Genomic DNA, 24,457 nt, shown 5'->3' with positions numbered 1-24,457 from the left:
CATCCACATTAATGGGATGGCCGTTGAGCCTGTCTCATCCTTCAAGTTCCTGGGGACCCACATCTCAAAGGACCTTTCCTGGACCACCAACACCTCCAGCCTGGTCATGAAGGCTCACCAGCGCCTATTCTTCTTGAGGCAACTTAAGAAGAACCAGCTTTCATCAGCTGTCTTGGTGAACTTCTACCGCTGCACAATAGAAAGCATCCTGACCAACTGCTGATTAAGCTGAAGGAGGCAAGTTTGAGGTAAATTGGCATTGTGAAATTTAGGTGGTCGAGAATGGATAACAGTATGCGTTTTATTCAAGTCTGTTTTCTTGAAATATAAGGAAAAGAGAAATTCAGTCAACTTTTTCTTTAAAAAGGGAAGCTTGGAATTTGTGCGAATTCGAGTTGACTAGAAATTCGGTAAATGTACTGGGTCCAGCTTTCTGCAGGAGGAATACCTAGATTGGCGAAAACCTTTTGGGTGATCTCTAGGTGTTTGGCTGGAGGCGATGTGGAGGGAGAGATGATTAGAATATCATCTAAAAAAGTTGGATGAGATGGAGGATTCTGAAATTATTAAATAGAATACATTTGTCAGAGAATTTACGAGTTTCACTGCTTATGGGACAAATGCATGAAATCTTGAATGGTGGGGCAGAGAATGGTCAAATCATAAAGTGGTTGTCAATATCTTTTTTAAATAAGATGATCGACAGTTTCAGGTTAGGTCAGGATTAGGACAAAAAGATTAGTGGAAGGGAGAGCTGAGAGGCCCGGGTGGAATCCGTGGGTTAGACGTGAAATGAGAAAGTCAGAAAAATTTGTGTCAGGGTGAGAATGCAGTTCTCTAGCGAGGTGAGGAATATTTACAGGAATCGACAATGTTTAAAATTTTTATTTATTTGTTTATTTATTTATTTTATATTTGGTAGACATTCATCCCTCCATGGGATGGTGGAGGGATGGAGAGCTAAAGATATGGAGCATGGCTTGTCTGGTGGTCCTGGAAATACCTCTTTAAGGCGGATTAGGTGAAGTGATAAGTTTAAATCCCTGTGGCATATCACGCTCAGACTTCTATGTTTGATGTGTAGAATATTTCATTAGCTTGGTAATTTTCAGAAGTTAAATGTCTATCGGAAGTGGCAGGGTTTATTTATTTGTTTATTTATTTGTTTATTATTATTTTTTACTTTGAAAATGATGTTGACATTTAATTTATACTTGAACCGTACTTATTAGAAACTTTGTCAATAGAATGTTTGCTACGGGGTTTACTTTTATCCATGATTAAATAACATTAAGTTTGGAATCTTAACATTATTAAAATCAGAAGCATAACTGGCCAATTCATTCACAAAGTCTTTGCAACTGTGTCTGTTCATAAACATCGGGACAGAGGGCGGGACCATCTCATGTTCTGAGAACTCTTGGATGGTGACAATTCTTCCAGCTATTGGCTCAATGAAGTGTCCATCAAAAGAGCAAAGGTCGGCGGCCATTTTGTTGACCAAATTACAAGTGTTTATGTCTAAAAGATGCTACTTTACTGAACGCAGTCCAGCGACTAGTTTGGATGACAGCAGTGTATTCATGGATGTTTATCAAAATATAAATATGTTGTGGACTAATGTTTTACGGATTGGATTGCTTTAATCCTTGCAGTCGAATTACCCAGGCTGTTAAAATGTTATGAACCTGTGGACGGGCAGGAAGCATGGGAGGTGGGTTTATTTGGTTTGTTATATCTCTGGTTGTTTACAGTCCATAGTGTTTGTGTCCTTAAAATGGTTTCAATTATTTTAGTTATGCGAGTCTTGCTTTCTAAAGATATACAAAATGTTTTGTCTTGTTGGGGAGTAGTTATTTTGAAAGGCTTCCCCTTAAAGCATGCTATGAACGTTAGCACAGGTGGACCGCTAAGAGAGCGGTAAGAGTTTGGCTTTATTGCAGTGGCTGCGTTTGAAGTCTCGGGGAGAGTAGGGCTCTGGCTGCAGTTGTAGTTGTTTGCTGGCTATTTCCATATTGATATGCTGAAAAGTGCAATGCTGTAAAAGCTTTTTAGAGCTGAAGCTTTTTAGTAGCAGGAAGCTTTTTTCCAGACGAAGATAGTTGTAGAGAGGAAATGAGGATATATATAGTGACTTGAGATCCTTTGATTGGAGGATCATGATTAGCTAATGTGGACAGCTGGGTCAATCATGAGCACATGCTCCTCTCGAAATTAGTTTAAAATTAAACTTCACTTATTGTTATATTCTCAATGTCTCTTACCATCAGTGTTACTGTAGCTTCCTTTTTATATTCTCTCTGGTATCTTGTTTGTTTAAAGATTTTGTTGATCAGCTGTTGTCTTTGTGTTGATACTTTCCTTTGTCCTTCAGTTTCTTCTGCAGTCACAGTCGATTGTAGTTCCTTTTTCTGTTCTTGTCCTCTTGCTTTTTTACTTCGTGCTTTCTCCTTGATACTACCAATGCCCATGTTTCATTACTGCTTTCGTCAATTTCTTTATTTAGAGTTGTTTCAGTCATGTTTGTATCTGATCTTTGTGCTCCATGTGCTGTCTCGTTTATGTAGGCCATTCCTTGTTCTTTTTCCGTGAAGTCCATTGTTTAAGTGTCCAAACCCCAAACAGTTGACACTTTCTGGGGTTAGAAAAAGAAAAAAACTAATACTTAACAAAAATAATTTTTGTGTAAACTTTCAAAAAATAAAACAAACAATAAAGAACTGAAAACAAATGGAAGAGCTTCTCTCTTCCTACTGCCACCTCAGACTTCCTTCAGTGCAACAAACCAAAATCACACTAGAGGGCGTGCTTAGGGTGGTATGGTCGTAAGCAAGAGCAGTTGTCAAGAGTTGGCTATTAAAAATAGGCGCAACACCAGGAGCCGCATTGCATTGACAAAGGACCTACAGAAACAATGCCCTTGTCCTCTCAATTGTTTACCTGTTTTTTTTTGCCACACCCCTCCCAAATAAAATTAATACGATAAACAATACTAGCAGCAGAGCTGTGACATGGGGAAGTGTATTAGCTGCCAAATGAAGGAATTCAAAAAGCTTACAGCACCTGGTATTCCCAGGCGGTCTCCCATCCAAGTACTAACAACACTTCAGCAAATGTAACTAACTTGCTAACGTGTTGCTAGGTTGTTGCTAAGCTGTTGTTGCTAGGTGGATGCTAAGGTGTTGCTAGGTGGTTGCTAAGGTGGTGTTAGGTGGTTGCTAGGTGGCTGCTAAGTTTTTGTTAGGCAGTTGCTAGGGGGTTGCTACGTGGTTGCTAAAGTGTTGCTAGGTGGTTGCTAAGGTGTTGCTAGGCGGTTGATAAGGTGGTGTTAGGTGGTTGCTAGGTGGCTGCTAAGGTTTTGTTAGGCAGTTGCTAGGGGGTTGCTACGTGGTTGCTAAAGTGTAGCTACACGGTTGCTAAAGTGTTGTTATGTGGTTGCTAGGCAGTTGTTAAGGTGTTGCTAGGCAAAACTACTACTTTTGTTTTGTTTGATTTTGTCTACTTTTGTCTGATTTTGTCTAGTTTTGTTTGTCTGATTTTGTCTACTTTTGTCTAGTTTTGTCTACTTTTGTCTAGTTTTGTTTAGTTTTGTCTAGGTTTGTTTTGTTTTGTCTAGTTTTGTTTAGTTTTGTTTTGTCCGATTTTGTTTTGTCTGATTTTGTCTACTTTTGTTTTGTTTGATTTTGTCTACTTTTATCTAGTTTCATTATTTTGTCTAGTTTTGTTTAGTTTAGTTTTGTCTGATTTTGTATCCTTTTGTTTTGTCTGATTTTGTCTAGTTTTGTTTTGTATAATTTTTGTCTACTTTTGTTTTGTCTGATTTTGTCTACATTTGTCTACTCATGTTTGGTCTGATTTTCTCTATTTTTGTCTACTTTTGTCTCGTTTTGTTTAGTTTTGTCTGATTTTGTCTATTTTTGTTTAGTTTGTCTAGGTTTAGATTTGTCTAGTTTTTTTTTGTTTTGTTAAGTTTTGTTTGTCCGATTTTGTCTACTTTTGTCTGATTTTGTTTTGTCTGATTTTGTGTACTTTCGTCTAGATTTGTTTTGTCTGATTTTGTCTAGTTTTGTTTTGTCTGATTTTGTCTAATTTTGTCTAGTTTTGTTTTGTCGGATTGTCTAATTTTGTCTGATTTTGTCTACTTTGGTCTTGTTTTGTTTTATCTGATTTTGTCTACTTTTGTCTACCCTTGTCTGGCTTTGTTTTGTCTATTTTTGTCTATTTTTTGTCTGATTTTATCTACTTTTGTCTGGTTTTGTTTAGTTTTGTCTAGTTTGTTTTGTCCGATTTTGTCTACTTTTGTCTGATTTTGTCTAGTTTTGTTTAGTTTTGTCTAGATTTGTTTTGTCTGATTTTGTCTACTTTTGTCTAGTTTTGTTTTGTCTGACCTTGTCTAGTTTTGTTTTGTCTGATTTTGTTCACTTTGTCTGATTTTGTCTACTTTTGTTTTGTCTGATGTTGTCTACTTTTGTCTTGTTTTGTTTTGTCTGATTTTATCAATTTTTGTAGATTTTTGTTTAGTTTTGTCTAGTTTTGTCTGATTTTGTCTACTTTTGTTTACTGTTGTCTACTTTTGTCTCGTTTTGTTTTGTATGATTTTGTTTACTTTTGGCGAGTTTTGCTTAGTTTTGTCTAGTTTAGTTTTGTCTGATTTTGTCTAATTTTGTTTTGTCTGATTTTGTCTACTTTTGTCTTATTCTGTCTACTTTTTTCTAGTTTTGTTTTGTCTGATTTTGTCTAGTTTTGTTAGGCCTGATTTTGTCTACCTTTGTCTAGTTTGGTTTAGTTTTGATTTGTCAAATTTTGTCTAGTTTTGTTTAGTTTTGTTTTGTCTGATTTTGTCTACTTTTGTTTTGTCTGGTTTTATCAACTTTTGTCTAGTTTAGTTTTGTCTGATTTTGTCTACTTGTGTCGAGTTTTGCTTAGTTTTGTCTAGTTTAGTTTGGTTTAGTTTCGTTTTGTCTAGTTTTATTTTGTCTGATTTTGTCTACTTAAGTTTGTCTGATTTTGTCTACTTTTTCTAGTTTTGTTAAGTTTTGTCAATTTTTTTGTCTACTTTTTTCTAGTTTTGTTTAGTTTAGTTTTGTCAAATTTTGTCTAGTTTTGTTTTGTTTTGTCTGATTTTGTCCACTTTTGTTAATTTTTGTCTAGTTTTGTTTAGTTTTGTCTAGGTTTGTTTTGTTTTGTCTAGTTTTGTTTAGTTTTGTTTTGTCTGATTTTGTTTTGTCTACTTTTGTTTTGTTTGATTTTGTCTACTTTTATCTAGTTTTGTTAATTTTGTCTAGTTTTGTTTAGTTTTGTTTTGTCTGATTTTGTATCCTTTTGTTTTGTCTGATTTTGTCTAGTTTTGTTTTGTATATTTTTTGTCTACTTTTGTTTTGTCTGATTTTGTCTACTTTTGTCTACTCGTGTTTGGTCTGATTTTCTCTATTTTTGTCTAGTTTTGTCTCGTTTTGTTTAGTTTTGTCTGATTTTGTCTACTTTTGTCTTATTCTGTCTACTTTTTTTCTAGTTTTGTTTTGTCTGATTTTGTCTACTTTTGTTTTGTCTGATTTTGTCTAGTTTTGTTTGGCCTGATTTTGTCTACCTTTGTCTAGTTTGGTTTAGTTTTGTTTTGTCAAATTTTGTCTAGTTTTGTTTAGTTTTGTCTAGTTTTGTTTTGTCTGATTTTATCAACTTTTGTCTAGTTTCGTTTTTTCTGATTTTGTCTACTTTTGTTTTGTCTGATTTTGTCTACTTTTGTCGAGTTTTGCTTAGTTTTGTCTAGTTTAGTTTAGTTTAGTTTCATTTTGTCTAGTTTTGTTTTGTCTGATTTTGTCTAATTTTGTTTTGTCTGATTTTGTCTACTTTTGTCTTATTTTGTCTACTTCTTTCTAGTTTTGTTCTGTCTGATTTTGTCTACTTTTGTTTGTCTGATTTTGTCTACTTTTTCCTAGTTTTGTTTAGTTTAGTTTTGTCCGATTTTGTTTTGTCTGATTTTGTCTACTTTTGTTTGATTTTGTCTACTTTTATCTAGTTTTGTTAATTTTGTCTAGTTTTGTTTAGTTTTGTTTTGTCTGATTTTGTATCCTTTTGTTTTGTCTGATTTTGTCTAGTTTTGTTTTGTATAATTGTCTACTTCTGTCTAGTTTTGTTTAGTTTTGTCTAGTTGTTTTTGTCAGATTTTGTCTATTTTTGTCTAGTTTTGTTTTGTCTGATTTTGTCTACTTTTGTCAAGTTTTGTTTTGTCTGATTTTGTCTACTTTTGTTTGATTTAGTCTACTTTTGTTTTGTCTGATTTTGTCTACTTTTTGTCAGATTTTGTCTATTTTTGTCTAGATTTTTTTAGTTTTGTCTAGTTTTGTATGATTTTGTCTAGTTTTGTTTTGTATAATTGTCTACTTCTGTTTAGTTTTGTTTAGTTTTGTCTAGTTGTTTTTGTCTGATTTTGTCTATTTTTGTCTAGTTTTGTTTTGTCTGATTTTGTCTACTTTTGTCAAGTTTTGTTTTGTCTGATTTTGTCTACTTTTGTTTGATTTAGTCTACTTTTGTTTTGTCTGATTTTGTCTACTTTTTGTCAGATTTTGTCTATTTTTGTCTAGATTTTTTTAGTTTTGTCTAGTTTTGTCTGATTTTGTCTACTTTTGTCTTGTTTTGTCTGATTTTGTCTACTTTAGTTTAGGTTTGTTTTGCCTAGTTGTGTTTTGTCTGATTTTGTCTAGTTTTGTCAGGTTTTGTTTTGTCTGATTTTGTATCCTTTGTCTAGTTTTGTTTTGTCTGATTTTGTTCACTTTGTCTGATTTTGTCTTCTTTTGTTTTGTCTGATTTTGTCTAGTTTTGTTTGGCCTGCTTTTGTCTACTTTTGTTTAGTCTGATTGTGTCTACTTTTGTCTAGTTTTGTTTTATCTACTTTTGTCTAGTTTTGTTTTATCTAGTTTTGTTTAGTTTTGTTTTGTCAAATTTTGTCTACTTTTAGTTTTGTCTAGTTTTCTTTTGTCTGGTTTTATCAACTTTTGTCTAGTTCTGTCTAGTTTAGTTTTGTCTGATTTTGTCTACTTTTGTTTTGTTTCATTTTGTTTAGTTTTGTCTAGTTTTGTTTTGTCTGATTTTATTTACGTTTGTCTAGTTTTGTTTAGTTTTGTTTTGTCTGATTTTGTCTACTTCTTTCTAGTTTAGTTTAGTCTATTTTTTGTCTACTTTTGTCTAGTTTTGTTTAGTTTTTTCAAGTTTTGTTTTGTCTGATTTTGTCTCCTTTTGTCTAGATTTTCCTCAGTTTTGTCTAATTTTGTCTGATTTTGTCTACTATTGTCTAGTTTTGTTTTGTCTGATTTTGTCTACTTTTGTTTGATTTAGTCTACTTTTGTTTTGTCTGATTTTGTCTACTTTTTGTCAGATTTTGTCTACTTTTGTCTAGATTTTTTTAGTTTTGTCTAGTTTTGTCAGATTTTGTCTACTTTTTTCTTGTTTTGACTTTAGTTTAGGTTTGTTTTGTCTACTTTTGTGTAGTTTTTCTTGTCTGATTTTGTCTACTTTTGTCTAGTTTTGTTTTTTCTTGTTTTGCCTAGTTTTGTTTTGTCTGATTTTGTCTATTTTTGTCAAGTTTTGTTTTGTCTGATTTTGTATCCTTTTGTCTAGTTTTGTTTTGTCTAATTTTGTTCACATTGTCTGGTTTGGTCTTCTTTTGTTTTGTCTGATTTTGTCTAGTTTTGTTTGGCCTGATTTTGTCTACTTTTGTCTAGTTTTGTTTAGTTTTTTTGTCAAATTTTGTCTACTTTTAGTTTTGTCTAGTTTTCTTTTGTCTGGTTTTATCAACTTTTGTCTAGTTTTGTCTAGTTTACTTTTGTCTGATTTTGTCTACTTTTGTTTTGTCTCGTTTTGTGTAGTTTTGTCTGATTTTATTTACTTTTGTCTAGTTTTGTTAAGTTTTGTTTTGTCTGATTTTGTCTACTTTTTTCTAGTTTTGTTTAGTTTTGTCTAGTTTTGATTTGTCTGATTTTGTTTACTTTTGTCTAGTTTTGTTTTGTCTGATTTTGTCTACTTTTTCTAGTTTTGTCTAATTTTAGTTTTTTTGTCTACTTTTGTCTAGTTTTTTTTCGTCTGATTTTGTCTAGTTTTGTTTTGTCTGGTTTATTCAACTGTTGTCTAGTTTTGTTTTGTCTGATTTTATTTAATTTTGTAGAGTTTTGTTTAGTTTTGTCTAGTTTGGTTTTGTCTGATTTTGTCTACTTTTGTCTAGTTTTATTTTGTCTGATTTTGTCTACTTTTGTGAAGTTTTGTTTTATCTGGTTTTGTCTCCTTTTGTTTAGTTTTGTCTAGTTTTGTTTTGTCTAGGTTTGTTTAGTTTTGTCTAGATTTTCTTCAGTTTTGTCTAGTTTTTTCTGATTTTGTCTAGTTTTGTTTTGTTTGATTTTGTCTACTTTTGTTTGATTTAGTCAACTTTTGTTTTGTCTGATTTTGTCTACTTTTTGTCAGATTTTGTCTAGTTTTTTTTTAGTTGTGTTTAGTTTTGTCTAGTTTTGTTTTGTCTGATTTTGTCTAGTTTTGTCAGATTTTGTCTACTTTTGTTTAGGTTTGTTTTGTCTAGTTTTGTTTAGTTTTGTCTGATTTTGTCTAATTTTGTGTAGTTTTTCTTGTCTGATCTTGTCTAATTTTGTCTAGTTTAGTTTTTTCTTGTTTTGCCTAGTTTTGTTTTGTCTGATTTTGTCTATTTTTGTCTAGTTTTGTTTTATCTACTTTTGTCTAGTTTTGTTTAGTAAAATTTTGTCTAGTTTTCTTTTGTCTGGTTTGATCAACTTTTGTCTAGTTTTGTTTTGTCTGATTTTGTCTACTTTTGTTTTGTCTGATTTTGTCTACTTTTGTCTAGTTTTGTTTGGCCTGATTTTGTCTACTTTTGTCTAGTTTTGTTTTATCTACTTTTGTCTAGTTTAGTTTTGTCTGATTTGGTCTACTTTTGATTTGTCTCGTTTTGTTTAGTTTTGTCTAGTTTTTTGTCCAATTTTTTTTTTTTACTTTTGTCTAGTTTTGTTTAGTTTTGTCTAGTTTTGTTTTTTCTGATTTTGTCTACTTTTTCTAGTTTTGTTTAGTTTTGTCTAATTGATTTTTTTTATTTTGTCTACTTTTGTCTAGTTTAGTTTTGTCTGGTTTTGTGTACTTTTGTTTTGTCTGATGTTGTCTAAGTTTTTGTAGTTTTGTTTTGTATGATTTTGTCTACTTTTGTCTGATTTTTCGTATTTTCGTCTAGTTTTGTTTTGTCTTATTTTGTCTACTTTTGTTTTGTTTGATTTTGTCTACTTTTGTGTTAGTTTTGTCTAGTTTTGTTTTGTCTAATTTTTTCTACTTTTGTCTAGTTTTGTTTAATTTGATTTTGTCTACTTTTTTTAGTTTTGTCTGGTATTGTCTAGTTTTTTGTCTGATTTTGTCTACTTTGGACAAGTTTTGTTTTGTCTGATTTCGACTACTTTGTCTGCTTTTGTTTTGTTTGATTTTGTCTACTTTTGTTTAGTTTTGTATAGTTTTGTTTTGTCTGATTTTGTCTACTTTTGTCTAGTTTTTTTGTTTGATTTTGTCTAGTTTTGTTTTGTTTGATTTTGTCTACGTTTGTCCAGTTTTTTTGTCAGATTTGTCTAGTTTTGTTTTGTCTGATTTTGTCTACTTTTTTTGTTTTGTTTCGTCTGATTTTGTCTAATTTAGTTTTGTCTTGTTTAATTTAGTTTTGTTTAGTTATGTCTAGTTTTTTGTCTGATTGTGTCTATCTTTATCTAATTTTGTTTCATTTTTTCTAGTTTTGGTTTGTCTAGTTTTGTATAGTTTTGTTTTGTCTTATTTTATAAACTTTTGTCTAGTTTTGTTTAGTTTGTCTAGCTTTGTTTAGTTTTGATTTGTCTGATTTTGTCTAGTTTTGTATTGTCTGATTTTGTGTACTTTTGTTTTGTCTACTTTTGTCTAACTTTTCGTATTTTCGTCTAGTTTTGTTTTGTCTGATTTTATCTACTTTTTTTCTACTTTTGTGTTAGTTTTGTATAGTTTAGTTTTGTCTGATTTTGTCTACTTTTTTCTAGTTTTGTTTTGTTTGATTTTGTCTACTTTTGCTTAGTTTTGTCTAGTTTTTTGTCTGATTTTTTGTACTTTGGTCAAGTTTTGTTTTGTCTGATACCGTATACTTTTATTTTGTCTGATTTTGTCTACTTTTGTTTTGTCTGATTTTGTCTACTTTTGTTTAGTTTTGTATTGTTTTGTTTTGTCTGATTTTGTCTAGTTTTTTTGTCTGATTTTGTCTAGTTTTGTTTTGTATGATTTTGTCTACTTTTGTCTAGTTTTGTTCTGTCTGGTTGTGTCTACTTTTTTTCTGATTTCATCTACTTTTTGTCTTGTTTTGTTTTGTCTGATTTTGTCTACTTTTGTCTAGTTTTGTTTTGTCTGATTTTGTCTATTTTTGTCTGATTTTGTGTATTTTTGTCTAGTTTTTTTGTCTGTTTTTGTCTACTTTTGTCTAGTTATTTTGTCTGATTATGTCTAGTTTTGTTTTGTGTGATTTTGTCTACCTTTGTCTAGTTTTGTTCTGTCTGGTTGTGTCTACTTTTGTCTGATTTCCTCTACTTTTTGTCTAGTTTTGTTTTGTCTGATTTTGTCTATTTTTGTTTTGTCTGATTTTGCCTATTTTTGTCTAGTTTTGTTTCGCTGATTTTGTCTAATTTTGTTTTGTCTCGTTTAGTTTAGTCCAATTTTGTTTAGTTATGTCTAGTTTTTTGTCTGATTTTGTCTAATTTTGTTTTGTTTTGTCTAGTTTAGTTTTGTCTGATTTTATCTAATTTAGTTTAGTTTGTCAAATATTTTTTGTTTTGTCTAGTTTAGTTTTGTCTGATTTTGTATACTTTTGTTTTGTCTGATTTTGTCTACTTTTGTCTAGCTTTGTTTTGTCTGATTTTGTCTACTTTTGTCTAGATTTGTTCTGTCTGATTGTGTCTACTTTTGTCTGATTTTGTCGGATTTTGTCTACTTTTGTCTAGTTTTGTTTAGTCTGATTTTGTCTTATTTTGTCTAGTTTTGTTTCGTCTGATTTTGTCTACTTTTGTCTAGATTTGTTCTGTCTGATTGTGTCTAATTTTGTCTGATTTTGTCTAGTTTTGTTTTGTCTGATTTTATCAACTTTTGTCTACTTTCGTTTCGTTTGTCTAGCTTTGTTTAGTTTTGTCAAGTTTTGATTTGTCTGATTTTGTCTTTTGTCTATTTGTTTTGTCTACTTTTCTCTAGTTTAGTTTTGTCTGATTTTGTGTACTTTTGTTTTGTCTGATTTTGTCTAATTTTTTCTAGTTTTGTTTTGTCTGATTTTGTCTACTTTTGTCTGATTTTGTGTACTTTCGCCTAGTTTTGTTTTTTCTGATTTTGTGTACTTTTGTCTAGTTTAGTTTTTTCTGATTTTGTCTATTTTTGTCTAGTTTTTTGTCTGGTTATGTCTACTTTTGTTTTGTTTGATTTGATCTACTTTTGTTTAGTTTTGTCAAGTTTGTTTTGTCTGATTTTGTCTACTTTTGTCTAGTTTTGTTTTGTCTGATTGTGTCTACTTTTGTCTAATTTTGTCTACTTCTGTTTTGTTTGATTTTGTCTACTTTTGTTTAGTTTTGTCTAGTTTTGTTTTGTCTGATTTTGTCTACTTTAGTTTTTTCTGATTTTGTCTAGTTTTGTTTTGTCTAATTTTTTTCTACTTTTGTCTAGTTTTGTTTTGTCTTGTTTTGTCTACTTTTGTTTTGTCTGATTTTATCAACTTTTGTCTACTTTCGTTTCGTTTGTCTAGCTTTGTTTAGTTTTGTCAAGTTTTGATTTGTCTGATTTTGTCTTTTGTCTATTTTTTTGTCTACTTTTGTCTAGTTTAGTTTTGTATGATTTTGTGTACTTTTGTTTTGTCTGATTTTGTCTAATTTTTTCTAGTTTTGTTTTGTCTGATTTTGTCTACTTTTGTCTGATTTTGTGTATTTTCGCCTAGTTTCGTTTTGTCTAATTTTGTCTACTTCTGTTTTGTTTGATTTTGTCTACTTTTGTTTAGTTTTGTCTAGTTTTTTTTGTCTGATTTTGTCTACTTTTGTTTTTTCTGATTTTGTCTAGTTTTGTTTTGTCTGATTTTTTTCTACTTTTGTCTAGTTTTGTTTTGTCTTATTTTGTCTACTTTTATTTTGTCTACCTTTGTCTAGTTTCGTTTTGTCTAATTTTGTCTACTTTTGTCTACTTTTGTCTAGGTTTGTTTAGTTTTGTCTAGTTTTTTTTTTGTCTAGGTTTGTTTAGTTTGTCTAGTTTTGTTTAGTTTTGATTTGTCTGATTTTGTCTACTTTTGTCTTGTTTTGTTTTGTCAGATTTTGTCTTCTTTTTTTTAGTTTTGTTTTGTCAGATTTTTCTACTTTTGTCTAGTTTTGTTTTGTCTGATTTTATCTACTTTTGTCTAGTTTTGTTTAGTTTGTCTACTTTTGTCTAGTTTTGTTTTGTCTGATTTTCTTTCTCGTTTTGTTTAGTTTTGTCTACACTCACCCATAGCACCACTGCAGTGATGCTCTAGCTAAGCCCTTATTCACTTTCATCTCTAACACTGCTGACAGTATTTAACATAAGCTCTCATAACTCTCCAATACCTACCACTGCACCTATGCAACAGCAGACACGCTCAGCTGAGCTATACTCACCATAGCACCACTACAACTGCAGTGACGCTCTACCTGAGCCCCTATTCACTTTCATCTCTACATATCACTACTGGCAGTATTAAAAATTGTTGCAGGAGCACTCATAACTTTCCAATACTGACTACCACACCTCTGCAACAGCAGAGACGCTCAGCCGAGCCTTATTCTCCCTCTGCATCTCTGTCACAGCAGCGACACTCTGCCTTAGCTCACACATGCTTCCATTTAGCCATTCACTACCGACATGCTCCCCAGCACTGCATAGCAGTTAAAACACTTCCGGGGAAGCGTACTTGCCTTCAGCTATTGACTTCCATTGCACCTCTGCAAAAGGAGAGAAGCTACGCAGAGCTTCATTTTCCCTCTGCACCACTGCCGCAGCAGTGACGCTGTGCCTGAGCTTACATACACTTCCATTTAACATACCACTACTGACACACTCCCCAGCACTGCCACAGCAGTTTAAACGCTTCCGCAGAAGTGTATTTACCTGTTATTATCGACTAGCCCCCATTACATGTAACATCCTCTTCAGATGTTTACACGCATTACGCTAAGGCTATCAGTCTATTCACACAGCTCGCACTCACGATGCCATGTTCACTCTAGCCTTTTGAGCTTGATGAGGGAGGAGGTGGTTTCTTTATCCTGCAGAGTAAAAACAGATGAAATTTACAATGGCCACTTATTTACATTTTGACCTCCCCTCTCCCACACTCTTATTTCAAACCCCCCTAGCATTCCTACAGCCCTTGGCCGCTGGTCCTCAGATGCTTTCAATACCTACATCTGATTCAGCCGACTCCGTCTCAAAGAAGCCCAGACGACACCCACTATCTTGAATACAAGGACAGAATTTAACTCTGTCTCCTTTTCTTTCTCGTGGCAGCGTCAGCACTTCAGCCACAAGTTGCTCTGCTACTATCTATTCCTTCCTTCTAACGTTTAGTTCTTTCGCTACTCTTATCTCTTCAGCCCAAGTATCACCATCCAAGGTCTGACTTCCCCGGAGTCAATTAATTACCCCCCTCACCCTGGCCAATAGACACCTTTCTGACTTTCTAGCGTTGAGTTCCTCCGCATCTCCTGTTCTATATTCTCTAGCGTCGAGTTTCTCCTTCCCTTCCTTCTAGCGTCGAATATTTCCGCTCTTTCCTCCACCCCCCCTTCCACCCCTTCCCCCAACATCTTTTACTCCTTACCCCCTTTTCAGCATTAAGTTTCTCTGCTACTATGCTTTTTTCAGCATCAAGTTGCTCTGCTACTACCCCCATGGAGTCCCCCCTCTCTCTCGCCCTGGCCAATACGCATCTTTCCTGCCTTTCTAGCGTTGAGTTCCTCCGCATGTCCTGTTCTATATTCCCTAGCGTTGAGTTCCTCTGCATCTCCTTCCCTTCCTTCTAGTGTTGAATGCTTCCGCTCTTTCCTCCACCCCCTCTCTTACAACTCCTCTCCTCTTCCCAACTCTAACTCCCAAAGCCCCCTTCCAGCGTTGAGTTTTCTCCGCTACTTTCTTTCATCAGCGTTGAGTTATTCCGCTGCTTTCCTCTTTTCAGTATTGAGTTCCTGCGCTACTCTTTCTTTATTTCACAACAGCATCACTCATCAACCCTGACTCCCAAGGAGTCTCCCTACACTCGGACTCCCCCGGATTCCTGCTTAGCCCACCTCCCACAGGAGTCTCCACCACTCCCCCCCCCCTTCCCAGACTCCTGTAGGAGTCCAATCCCACAGCTCTAACTCCCACAGAGTCACCCCCAGAGCTCTGAGTTTCTCAGACAATACCCCCCCATGCCCAGTAGATTTATTTTATTTACCTTTCCAGCGTCGAGTTCCTCTGCATCTCATGCTCTCTTTCCCAGCGTTGAGTTCCTCATCCTCTTCACTTCCTTCCAGCGTCGAATGCTTCTGCTCTTTTCTCCAACCCCTCTACAACTCCTCTCCCCATCCCACTCCCTACCCCTTTCTCATCATTGAGATCCTCCACTACTTTTCTTTATTCATTGTCAAGTTACTCTGCTACTTTTTCCATTTCTAGCATCAAGTTCCTCTGCTACTTTCCTTACTTCCGCTAGGCACCCTCCCCAACCCTGCCCCCCCAAACCTGACTCCCTCAGAGTCCCCAGCCCCTCCTAAGATCCCTTCAACTTATGTCCAGCAGCCGGATATGGCACTGATGCTCGAGGATGTTACGAGCTCAGGGCTCTCTCCCTGGACAACATGCCAGTTATGCTTTATTGATTATCAGCTAAGTGTGAACTCTTGAAGTGCACAGTAATGAATTCATCTATGTGCTATAGAGATAACTTACTAGTCTGTCAGATGAAGAAGAGCCGGAGTCAGAGATTCAATTAAAAGAAAAGTTGCTGAAGATAGTTTGCAGTTTCATCAGCAGAAGCCTGCTTTAACATTCGCAACATTCGAGTTCATCGACCGTTCTGCTTACAACCTCAAAACAACAACAATTATACTTCTATATGACATCAGTAATTGCATTATACAGAACACCTGATTGGTTAAAACACAAATTAATTTAAACATTTCCACATGGGTGCGAGCGTACAATTCTGTACAATATCTCAATATCTCAAGCATACAAACGTCAAACATCTGCTAGGCTATATAGAGCTGACCCCAGACCTGTGATCTAAAATTGAATTGAACACACACACACACTCAAGGTACAATCTGTTTCGTACCCAAGGCTGAGTGTACTCTCAGCCGTTTTTATCAAAACTACTTTTCTACATTCAGGCTGCTATATTCTCACTACACAAAGTCTTTCTTGAATAAAAGGAAAATCACTTTAAACAAAATAACACATAATAATAATATAAAAATCCCTTCAAGGGATTCAATCCTCAAGCCCATTAGTTCCACTCTAGGTCTCAATGACCTCTGACCTGTTTTGAGAGCTTTGACAGACAAAAGGCTGATTTATACTTCTGCGTCAAGCGCACGCGTATGCTATGGCGCGGCTGTGGCCTCGCTGTGGCCATCGGCGTTGCTGAGGCGCACCTCTCAAAAAATTTTACTACACGTTGCAACGACGCGTAGCGCAAGCTCTGTGATTGGTCGGCTTGTTATCGCTGACGAGTGTGGGGGGGATCGAGACCTGCCCGAGCCCAATTGAGCAATTGTTTACAAGTGTAGAGTCCCGTGAAGGAGCTCCGGATGGAAACTGTTGTTTTGTGTTTACCTCATGGTTAAAGTTGTTGCACGTCCGCCGGTTCCTGCCTCAAAATGAGCGAGTTTGAACCATATTTACATTAAGGAAGCGTTGAGAAAAATCAAAACACCAGCGAAGAAACTCGACACAGAGGAACAAAAACAATTTGCTGCCAACTAGTGTTTTGGAAGTGTTATTGCAGAGCTACAGAAACAGCGTGCAGAAGTATGAATGCACAGATACGTGCGTTGCATGCACCGTGGGTCACGCCAATCACTTGATGCAGAAGTATAAACCAGGCTAAAGATAGGGACAAAGACACTTTAAGTGAAAATTCCTAAATTCATTAATTCATTAATTTTAGGCTTATTCCCTTTATTAACCTCAGCGGAAAGAACCGCCAACTTATCCAGACCCCTCTTAACTTATCCAGCATATGCTTTACGCAGCAGATGCCCTTCCAGCCGCAACCCATCACTGGGGAACACCCATACACTCCAATCCACACACATACACTACGGCCAATTTAGCTTACCCAATTCACCTGTACCGCATATATTTGGACTTGTGGGGGAAACCGAAGCACCCAGAGGAAACCCACGTGAACATGGGGAGAACATGCAAACTCCACACAGAAATGCCAACTGACCCAGCCGAGACTCGAACCAGCGACCTTCTTGCTGTGAGGCGACAGCACTAAAATTCCTAAATATATTCTGGAATTAGGTAATGTTTAACATTATTCATTAGTCAAAATCATTTCAAAGATTAAATACTGATTAAAATACTCATATGAATAAAGTAATGAGAAAAAGGATAAACGTTGGTCCTTACTGAGATGGATTGAAAGAAAGAAATCTGAATCCATCAGTGCATAGTGATAACGAAACTACATATTTGATATCAACAATTGCATTTTCACTAGTTAAATGTAGGCTGCCCTTCAGACTTATTTGTTGATATCAGGAATTCAATTGTTGATTCCAACAACTAAATTGCTACTAGTAAAAATTGGTTTGTTCCACACGCACTTCTCCTCCACTGTTACATCCTCTCTTCCCTCACACACACAATTCTCACTTCTTGATGTGAATAGTGCAGTAGAAACACTCTGTTCCACTTTAACATCCTGCCTAGGTGAGATTTGTCCTGTCTCCACCAGACCAATGTACCCTACTCCCTCTAACCCCTGGCTGTCGAATGGTCTGAGAGAATGGTTAGTGTTAGGGCATGTTCTGAGATAACAGAACAGCACCCAGGGCAACAAAGAGAGCATGGCACAAATCAAAAGCCTCCACTGACCTTAGCAGGTACCAAACCCAGCTGGCATCATTAGCCTCTCAAACCCATACTACCATGACCTATTCAGGACATTTATTACCCTGCTCTGTCCTCCTCCACCAACTCCTTATCAGCTGGCCTCCTTTACACAAAAAAACTCAAATTAGCAGTCTATTTCCCACCAAATCCAACCTAAATCTCCATCAAACAAAACCCTCTGAAAAAAAATTCACTTTCTTTCCTTCACTCCACGCTGGCACATTCCCAACCACTTTTAAGCAGGTGTAATAGAGGCCAGCCAGTGAAGTGCTGTGCAGGTAAACCGCACTCCTCTGACCTCTAAAGGTGCTCTGGCGACAAATGCTAGGGGCCATGGTCTTTAGCCTCCTGGTTAGAGCAACTGCCATGCGGAAGGTCGCTGGTTCGATCCCAGCTCGGAGCGGGTTGGGTGGTGTAGGGCCAGTGGGGTTACACAGGCCTGGGTAACCTCATTGTTTAAAAAACCATCACTCAACACCTCATTGGATGAAAAATACAGACCAGTCTCTCTCCTATTCATTACCAAAACACTACAAAGGGCTGTTTTTAACTGAATTTCCAAATTTTTTTACGTGCATCAAACTGCCTGAAGGATATTGGCTTGGAAAAAACATCACCAACTGCTTACTCATCTGCTTACATCACCTTTCCTGCAACTCCACACATTCAACACAATTTCTTAATCCAGCTGGGATCATCCACCATTAACCCATGTAGTTCTGTAAATCTCAGGGTGATTCTGGATGATCAGTTATCCTTCAAAGAGGACATTGCTAACACAGCTCCATGCAGATCTGCACTTTTGAACAGCAGAAATCTGACTCTTCTTTACAGATCATGCTGCACAACTTTTAGTGCAAACTCTTGTCATTTCAAGTGTGGACTCCTACAGTGCTCTTCTAGCTGGACTCCCATCTTTCAACCCTAATCCTCTACAGATGCTCCAGAACGCTGCAGCTCATCTGCTCTTCAATGAGAGCTCATGTAACTCCTTATCTCTATGTAACTCTTTATCTCTCAGCATTGGTTACCGCTTGAGGCTCATATCAAGTTCAAATCACTGGCACTGCACCCTCTTACCTCCACCTACTGCTGAAGGTCTACATCCCCTCCAGGAGCCTCCAATCTGGAAGTGAGCACAGGCTATAAATCACTTTCCAAAACCTTTTCATTGACTGTTCCATGCTGGAGGAATGTCTTCCCATTCCCAATTAATTGTAAATTTAAGATTCTCAAATATAAGATTCTCAGTCTCAAAAATAATAAAATTAAATAATAAAATAATAAAACAAAATAAGATTAATCTATACTCAGCATTATTTATTTACAAAGTCCAAGTCATAGATTCAAAAGACAATTTGTGAATTAACAAAAATTGGATTTGTGAATTTAAGAATTGTGTGCTACTTCAAAAAAATTCCAGAGACTTAAGGAGATCACTAAATTTGTCCTCTGGGGCAGTGGCTTTCTTTGAATACTACATGCGTTTATTGCAACCAAGTTAATCAATGGTTTTTAATCTTTATAGCAGATGAATCCTTCTGTATGTGTCTGAAATGTATGATGTCTGGTACTAAACAAAAGCTAGTGATATTTGCAATACATTGGTGGAAATGAAAAGCTAGTATCAGAAACAGTATTTGTCTTGTAACAATTTATGCAAGTTACTAATGAACTTACAATATATTTTACCACATGAATTTACTAAGCAGTCTGTTAATGACTTATCCTGAGCATAATGGTAGTAGCGTGGGACCACCCTCCATGGCAACTGCTCATTGGAAGACAGTGCCATTAAGATCAGATCACTTAAAAACCTACTGCAACAGTAAAACATTGCTTTTTGCTTTAGCTCACTGCTGCTCTCTGCCCCCACTCGGCTTGTTCTCGGACACTGCACCACCAATATATATAAAATATCCATACAACCTCTTAAAGTTTAGGAACCGCCAAAAGCAGAGTCTGTCACCCCGGTAACCCAGGACAACTTCCACTCACAAGCGAGTGAATTCCAAGGACATCACTGAAGGGAACGCCATGTTTCATTGAGGCCAGTAGGTGAAGGAAACTCAAACAAATGTTGTCTCTTGCTGATCTGGTGCAAATTGATCTTAAGCAGTTAAAGAGAAACTAAACTCCTGCTTTTGTGGTTTCTCTGGCTGCTCTGAGGTACTCAAAATAACCAACTATCATACTCAACATGCATTGCCTTCCTAAAGTAACTTCTCTACTTCAGTATATCCCTGTAAATATATCTTTACAATTGTGGTGGGGAGAGCGTGGTCGAACACCCAGAAAGGGGGGAGAGCGAGTGGAGACACCGGCGGCTGGTCAGTAGCCCAATCAGAAATAATTAATAACACCTGCTTTCTCTAGTGATTGGGCCAGAGAGACGCCTTCTTAAGGGAATGAGAGAGACCAGTCGAGAGAGAGGGCTGAGCTACAACCAGCGCCTTTGAGTCTTGTGTTGAACCACAGAAAAAGAATAACAATAATAAAATTGTCACTTACCTTATCGCCGACCCTGTTTTCTTCTTCCCACACAAAGAACCTGTCTACAGTGGTGCCGAAACCCGGGAAGAAGAAGAGCCCTCATTGCCAAGATGACCACTCCGTCAACCAGTCCGTTTGCGGAAGTGATCCAGGCGCTCGCGGTCCTCCACCGTGAACAGCAGCAGGAACTCCTGGATATCCGGGCCGAGCAAGAAGAGCGCTTCAAAGTCCTGGTGGAGGCCCAGCGCGAGGACCATCGTAACATCGGCCACCCACCCTCCCATAACGCTACACAAAATGGGGCCAACGGATGACCCGGAAGTATTTCTCGATTTATTCGAGAAAATGGCCAAGGCATGTGGGTGGCAGCGGGCCAATTGGCCGGTAAGAGTCATTCCGCTGCTGTCGGGCGAGGTCCAGGGTCGGCGAAGTAACCTCTCTCTCTCTCTCTCTCCCTCCCTGTCCCTCCTCTGTCTCTCTCTCCTCCCACTCCCAGATCGAGGGGACTGCCCATTCCGGCTCCCCGGAGGCGATCCCCAGGCCCGGACCCTCAGCGCTTCACGCCTCGCTGGGGTGCCTATCGGGACAGAGACGGGGTGGCATGAACTATGGGCGGATTCCAGTCGGCGACATGTCTCTCTCCGGCCCAATCGGTTGGTCCTACTGGCCCCGGGGGTGTAACAGGAAGGTCTGGGCCGGCGTGTTGGCATTGCGGGGGGGAGGATCATGCACCAGAAAACTGCTTCGTATTGGAGTTGGGTACATTGATCTGCCTGTCCGATGCGCCAGCCGTCGCCCCCGGCCGCAATGGACTCAAATACCGGTGAGTATTAAGGGGGATACCTATCAGGCATTGGTGGATTCAGGTTGTAACCAAACCTCCATCCACCAATGCTTGGTGCAACGCTCGGCATTGGATAAGAGCCGCACGGTTCAGGTAAGGTGTGTGCACGGAGAGGTAAGATACTATCCGCTAACGGCTATAAAAATTCAATTCAGGGGGAAAAAGCATAATGTGGAGGTAGCGGTTAATCCACACCTCAAACACCCACTAATCTTGGAGGACGAATTGGCCTGATTTCAACAAATTATTAGGAATCTTAAGTGCGGGTGTGTCTTGGGAAAAAATAAATAAATAAATAAATCGCCGAATAGGGGGCGGGTCACTCAGCTGGGGGAATCCCAAGCGATGACATCACGCGCTGACTCAGGGGCAGGGCCGGGAATTTCCCGGTGGAAAGACTTTCCCCTAGAGTAGTCGCATGACGACACGCTGAGACATGCACTAGAAAGAGTGCAGGTCATTGATGGGAGAAACCTCCAGCCTGATCGATCGCTGTCCTATCTGTATTTTAAGATTATTAATGACAGGGTGTATCGAGTGACTCAAGACACTCAAACAAAGGAAGATACAACCCAATTATTAGTACCAAAGAGCCGTCGGGAAATGCTTTTCCAGGCGGCTCACTCGAATCCCATGGCCGGACATTTAGGTCAAGCGGCCACTCTAAATCGCCTCATGACCCGATTCTTTTGGCCGGGCATTCACAGAGATGTCAGCAGATGGTGCGCTGCATGCCGTGAATGTCAACTGATGAACCCACCGGCCACCTCAAAAGCCATTGCGCCCTTTACCAATTACGGAGATCCCCTTCGAGAGAATTGGTATGGATCTCATAGGGCCATTAGAGCGATCCGCACGCGGGCACCGCTTTGCATTAGTCCTAGTGGATTATGCAAAGCGGTACCCGGAAGCAGTAGCGCTCCGTAACATCTCGGCAAAGAGTGTTGCGGAAGCTCTGTTTAGTATGATCTCCCGAGTGGGGATCCCCAAGGAGATCCTCACTAATCAAGGCACCGCGTTCATGTCACATACACTACGCGAACTTTACGGATTATTGGGCATTAAATCGATTCACACCAGCATCTATCACCCACAAACAGACGGGCTGGTGGAGCGATTTAATCGCACGCTTAAATCAATGATCCGTAAATTTGTTCACGAGGACGCGAAAAATTGGGATAAATGGTTGGAGCCCTAATTATTTGCTGTGCGGGAGGTTCCCCAAGCCTCCACGGGGTTTTCCCCCTTCAAGCTTCTCTATGGCAGACATCCCCGTGGGGTTTTGGATGTTGTTAGAGAGGTTTGGGAGGACGAGTCTTCACAAAGCAAAAACGAAATTCAATATATCCTGGACCTACGAGCAAAACTACACACACTGGGGCGGCTCTCTACGGAGAATTTGCTCAAGGCCCAGGAGGAACAACGCAGGCGATATGATAAGGGCACTAAACTACGAAAATTCACAAAGGGAGATAAAGTCCTTGTACTGCTGCCTTCTTCCAGTTCCAAATTACTCGCCAAGTGGCAAGGGCAGTTTGTGGTCACACGACGAGTTGGCGATCTTGATTATGAGGTGGTGCGAACGGACAGGAGAGGGGCACGTCAAATTTATCATATTAATTTATTGAAACTGTGGAGGGAGCTGGAGGAGGTGATGCTGGCGGCACTCGTCACCAGCGAGGATGACCTGGGACCGGAGAGTGTAAACCGGAATGGGGCAAACACTCTGGTCGCTGGGGGTGATCATCTTTCGCCCGCGCAGCTCACCGACGTCCGACACCTCCAAACCGAATTTGCAGACATGTTCTCCCCCCTACCCGGACGCACCAACTTAATTCAGCACCACATCGACCATCGTGGTCGTAAGGGCCAGACTGTATCGCTTGCCTGAACACAAAAAAAAAGGTGGTCCAGGATGAATTAAGAAAAATGCTGGAAATGGGTGTAGTAGAAGAATCCCGCAGTGACTGGGCCAGCCCGATCGTTTTGGTACCCAAAACAGATGGGTCGGTCCGGTTTTGTGTGGATTACCGCAAATTAAATGCTGTGTCGAAATTCGACGCGTATCCAGTGCCGCGGGTTGACGAGTTGCTCGACCGGATAGGCGCTGCTCGCTATTATTCGACATTGGATCTGACAAAGGGATATTGGCAAATACCCCTAACTTCTTTATCCCGTGAAAAAACGGCCTTCACTACGCCGTTTGGTTTACACCAATTTGGGACGCTTCCATTCGGGTTGTTCGGGGCACCGGCCACGTTCCAGCGCCTGATGGCCAAAATACTGGCCCGTCACTCAGCATATGCTGCTGCCTATCTGGATGATATAATCATATACAGTAATGATTGACTTATGCAGCGGCATATGCAACATGTGCGGGCGGTGTTAACGGCGGGCCGGGCTTACGGTCAACCCGAGGAAGTGCGCGGTTGGGCGTGTGGAGGTGAGGTATCTGGGCTTCCACTTGGGCCATGGGCAGGTGCAGCCCCAAATTGATAAAACTGCAGCAATTGCAACTTGTCCAAGACCCAAGACCAAAAAGGAGGTAAGACAGTTTTTGGGTCTGGCGGGATACTACAGATGGTTTATACCAAATTATTCGGACCTTGTCAGCTCCCTGACTGATCTTACTAAAAAGGGGGAACCAGATAATGTCCAATGGTCGGAGCAATGCCAACAGGCCTTCACCGAGGTTAAGGCTGCACTTTGCGGGGGGCCGCTATTGCACACTCCTAACTTTGCTCTCCCTTTCTTTTACAAACAGATGCGTCTGAACGGGGTCTGGGGGGCGGTTCTCTCCCAGGAGGTTGAGGGTGAGGAGCGCCCGGTGCTGTACATCAGCCGGAAACTGTCCAACCGGGAGGCTAGGTACAGCACCATAGAAAGGGAATGTTTGGCGATATGGTGGGCGGTCCTCACCCTCCGTTATTATCTCCTGGGGCGAGAATTCGTCCTCTGTTCGGACCATGCTCCCCTCCAGTGGCTCCACCGCATGAAGGATACCAACGCGCGGATCACCTGTTGGTATCTCGCATTACAACCATTTAAATTCAAGGTGGTCCACAGGCCGGGCGCGCAGATGGTCGTGGCTCACTTCCTCTCCCAGGCAGGAGGGGGGCCGCAGGCCGGATGGCTGCCCGGCCTGAGACGGGCGGTGGGGGTATGTGGTGGGGAGAGCGTGGTCGAACACCCAGAAAGGGGGGAGAGCGAGTGGAGACACCGGCGGCTGGTCAGTAGCCCAATCAGAAATAATTAATAACACCTGCTTTCTCTAGTGATTGGGCCGGAGAGACGCCTTCTTAAGGGAGCGAGAGAGACCAGTCGAGAGAGAGAGAGAGCTGAGCTACAACCAGCGCCTTTGAGCCTTGTGTTGAACCACAGAAAAAGAATAACAATAATAAAATTGTCACTTACCTTATCGCCGACCCGGTCTTCTTCTTCCCACACAAAGAACCTTTCTACAACAATATTTTAAACAGTTTGATCATTTAGTTAATTAATTTATCTGGAACAAGAAGCACCCTAGGTTGCATAGGAGTACATTGCAACAGCCAGTTGATAAAAAAAAAGAGTTGGGGCTTTCTTAGCTTTTATTTCATTATTACACCTTCAGTCTGAGATATCTTGTGCACTGGTCCAACCCTCCTGAAAGAACTCCATCTTGGTTTATGGTTGAACAAGCCATCCTACTTCCCCTTTCACCACTACAATGTCTATCCATCCATTTATTTATTCATTTTATTTTGTAAATGTGTTATTTTGAGGCTGATCTCAAAAATATATATTTTTATAATTTTGACAGAATTTTAGGTGCAGGCTAGGACTGTCTCTGCCATTTGCAGATAACGTTGTCCTTTTGGCTTCATTGGACATGGACCTTCAGCATGCAGTGGGGAGGTTTGCTGCAGAGTGTGACATGGCAGGGAAAGAAACAGCACCTATAAGTCAGAAACCATGGTGCTTGACTGGAAAAAGGTGGCCATC

The 24,457-nt window shown here is 38.7% G+C and overlaps 1 protein-coding gene across 1 annotated transcript in view; it reads right to left on the bottom strand.

Moving 5' to 3' along the window:
• The window catches only part of LOC130222130 (gastrula zinc finger protein XlCGF8.2DB-like), a 237,408-nt gene that overhangs the window by 58,993 nt on the left and 153,958 nt on the right, over positions 1 to 24,457 (bottom strand). The window lies entirely within an intron of this gene.

This window comes from Danio aesculapii, chromosome 4 (assembly GCF_903798145.1).
Source record: "Danio aesculapii chromosome 4, fDanAes4.1, whole genome shotgun sequence".
Taxonomy (NCBI): domain Eukaryota; kingdom Metazoa; phylum Chordata; class Actinopteri; order Cypriniformes; family Danionidae; genus Danio; species Danio aesculapii.
This window is presented reverse-complemented; position numbering and strand designations above follow the sequence as displayed.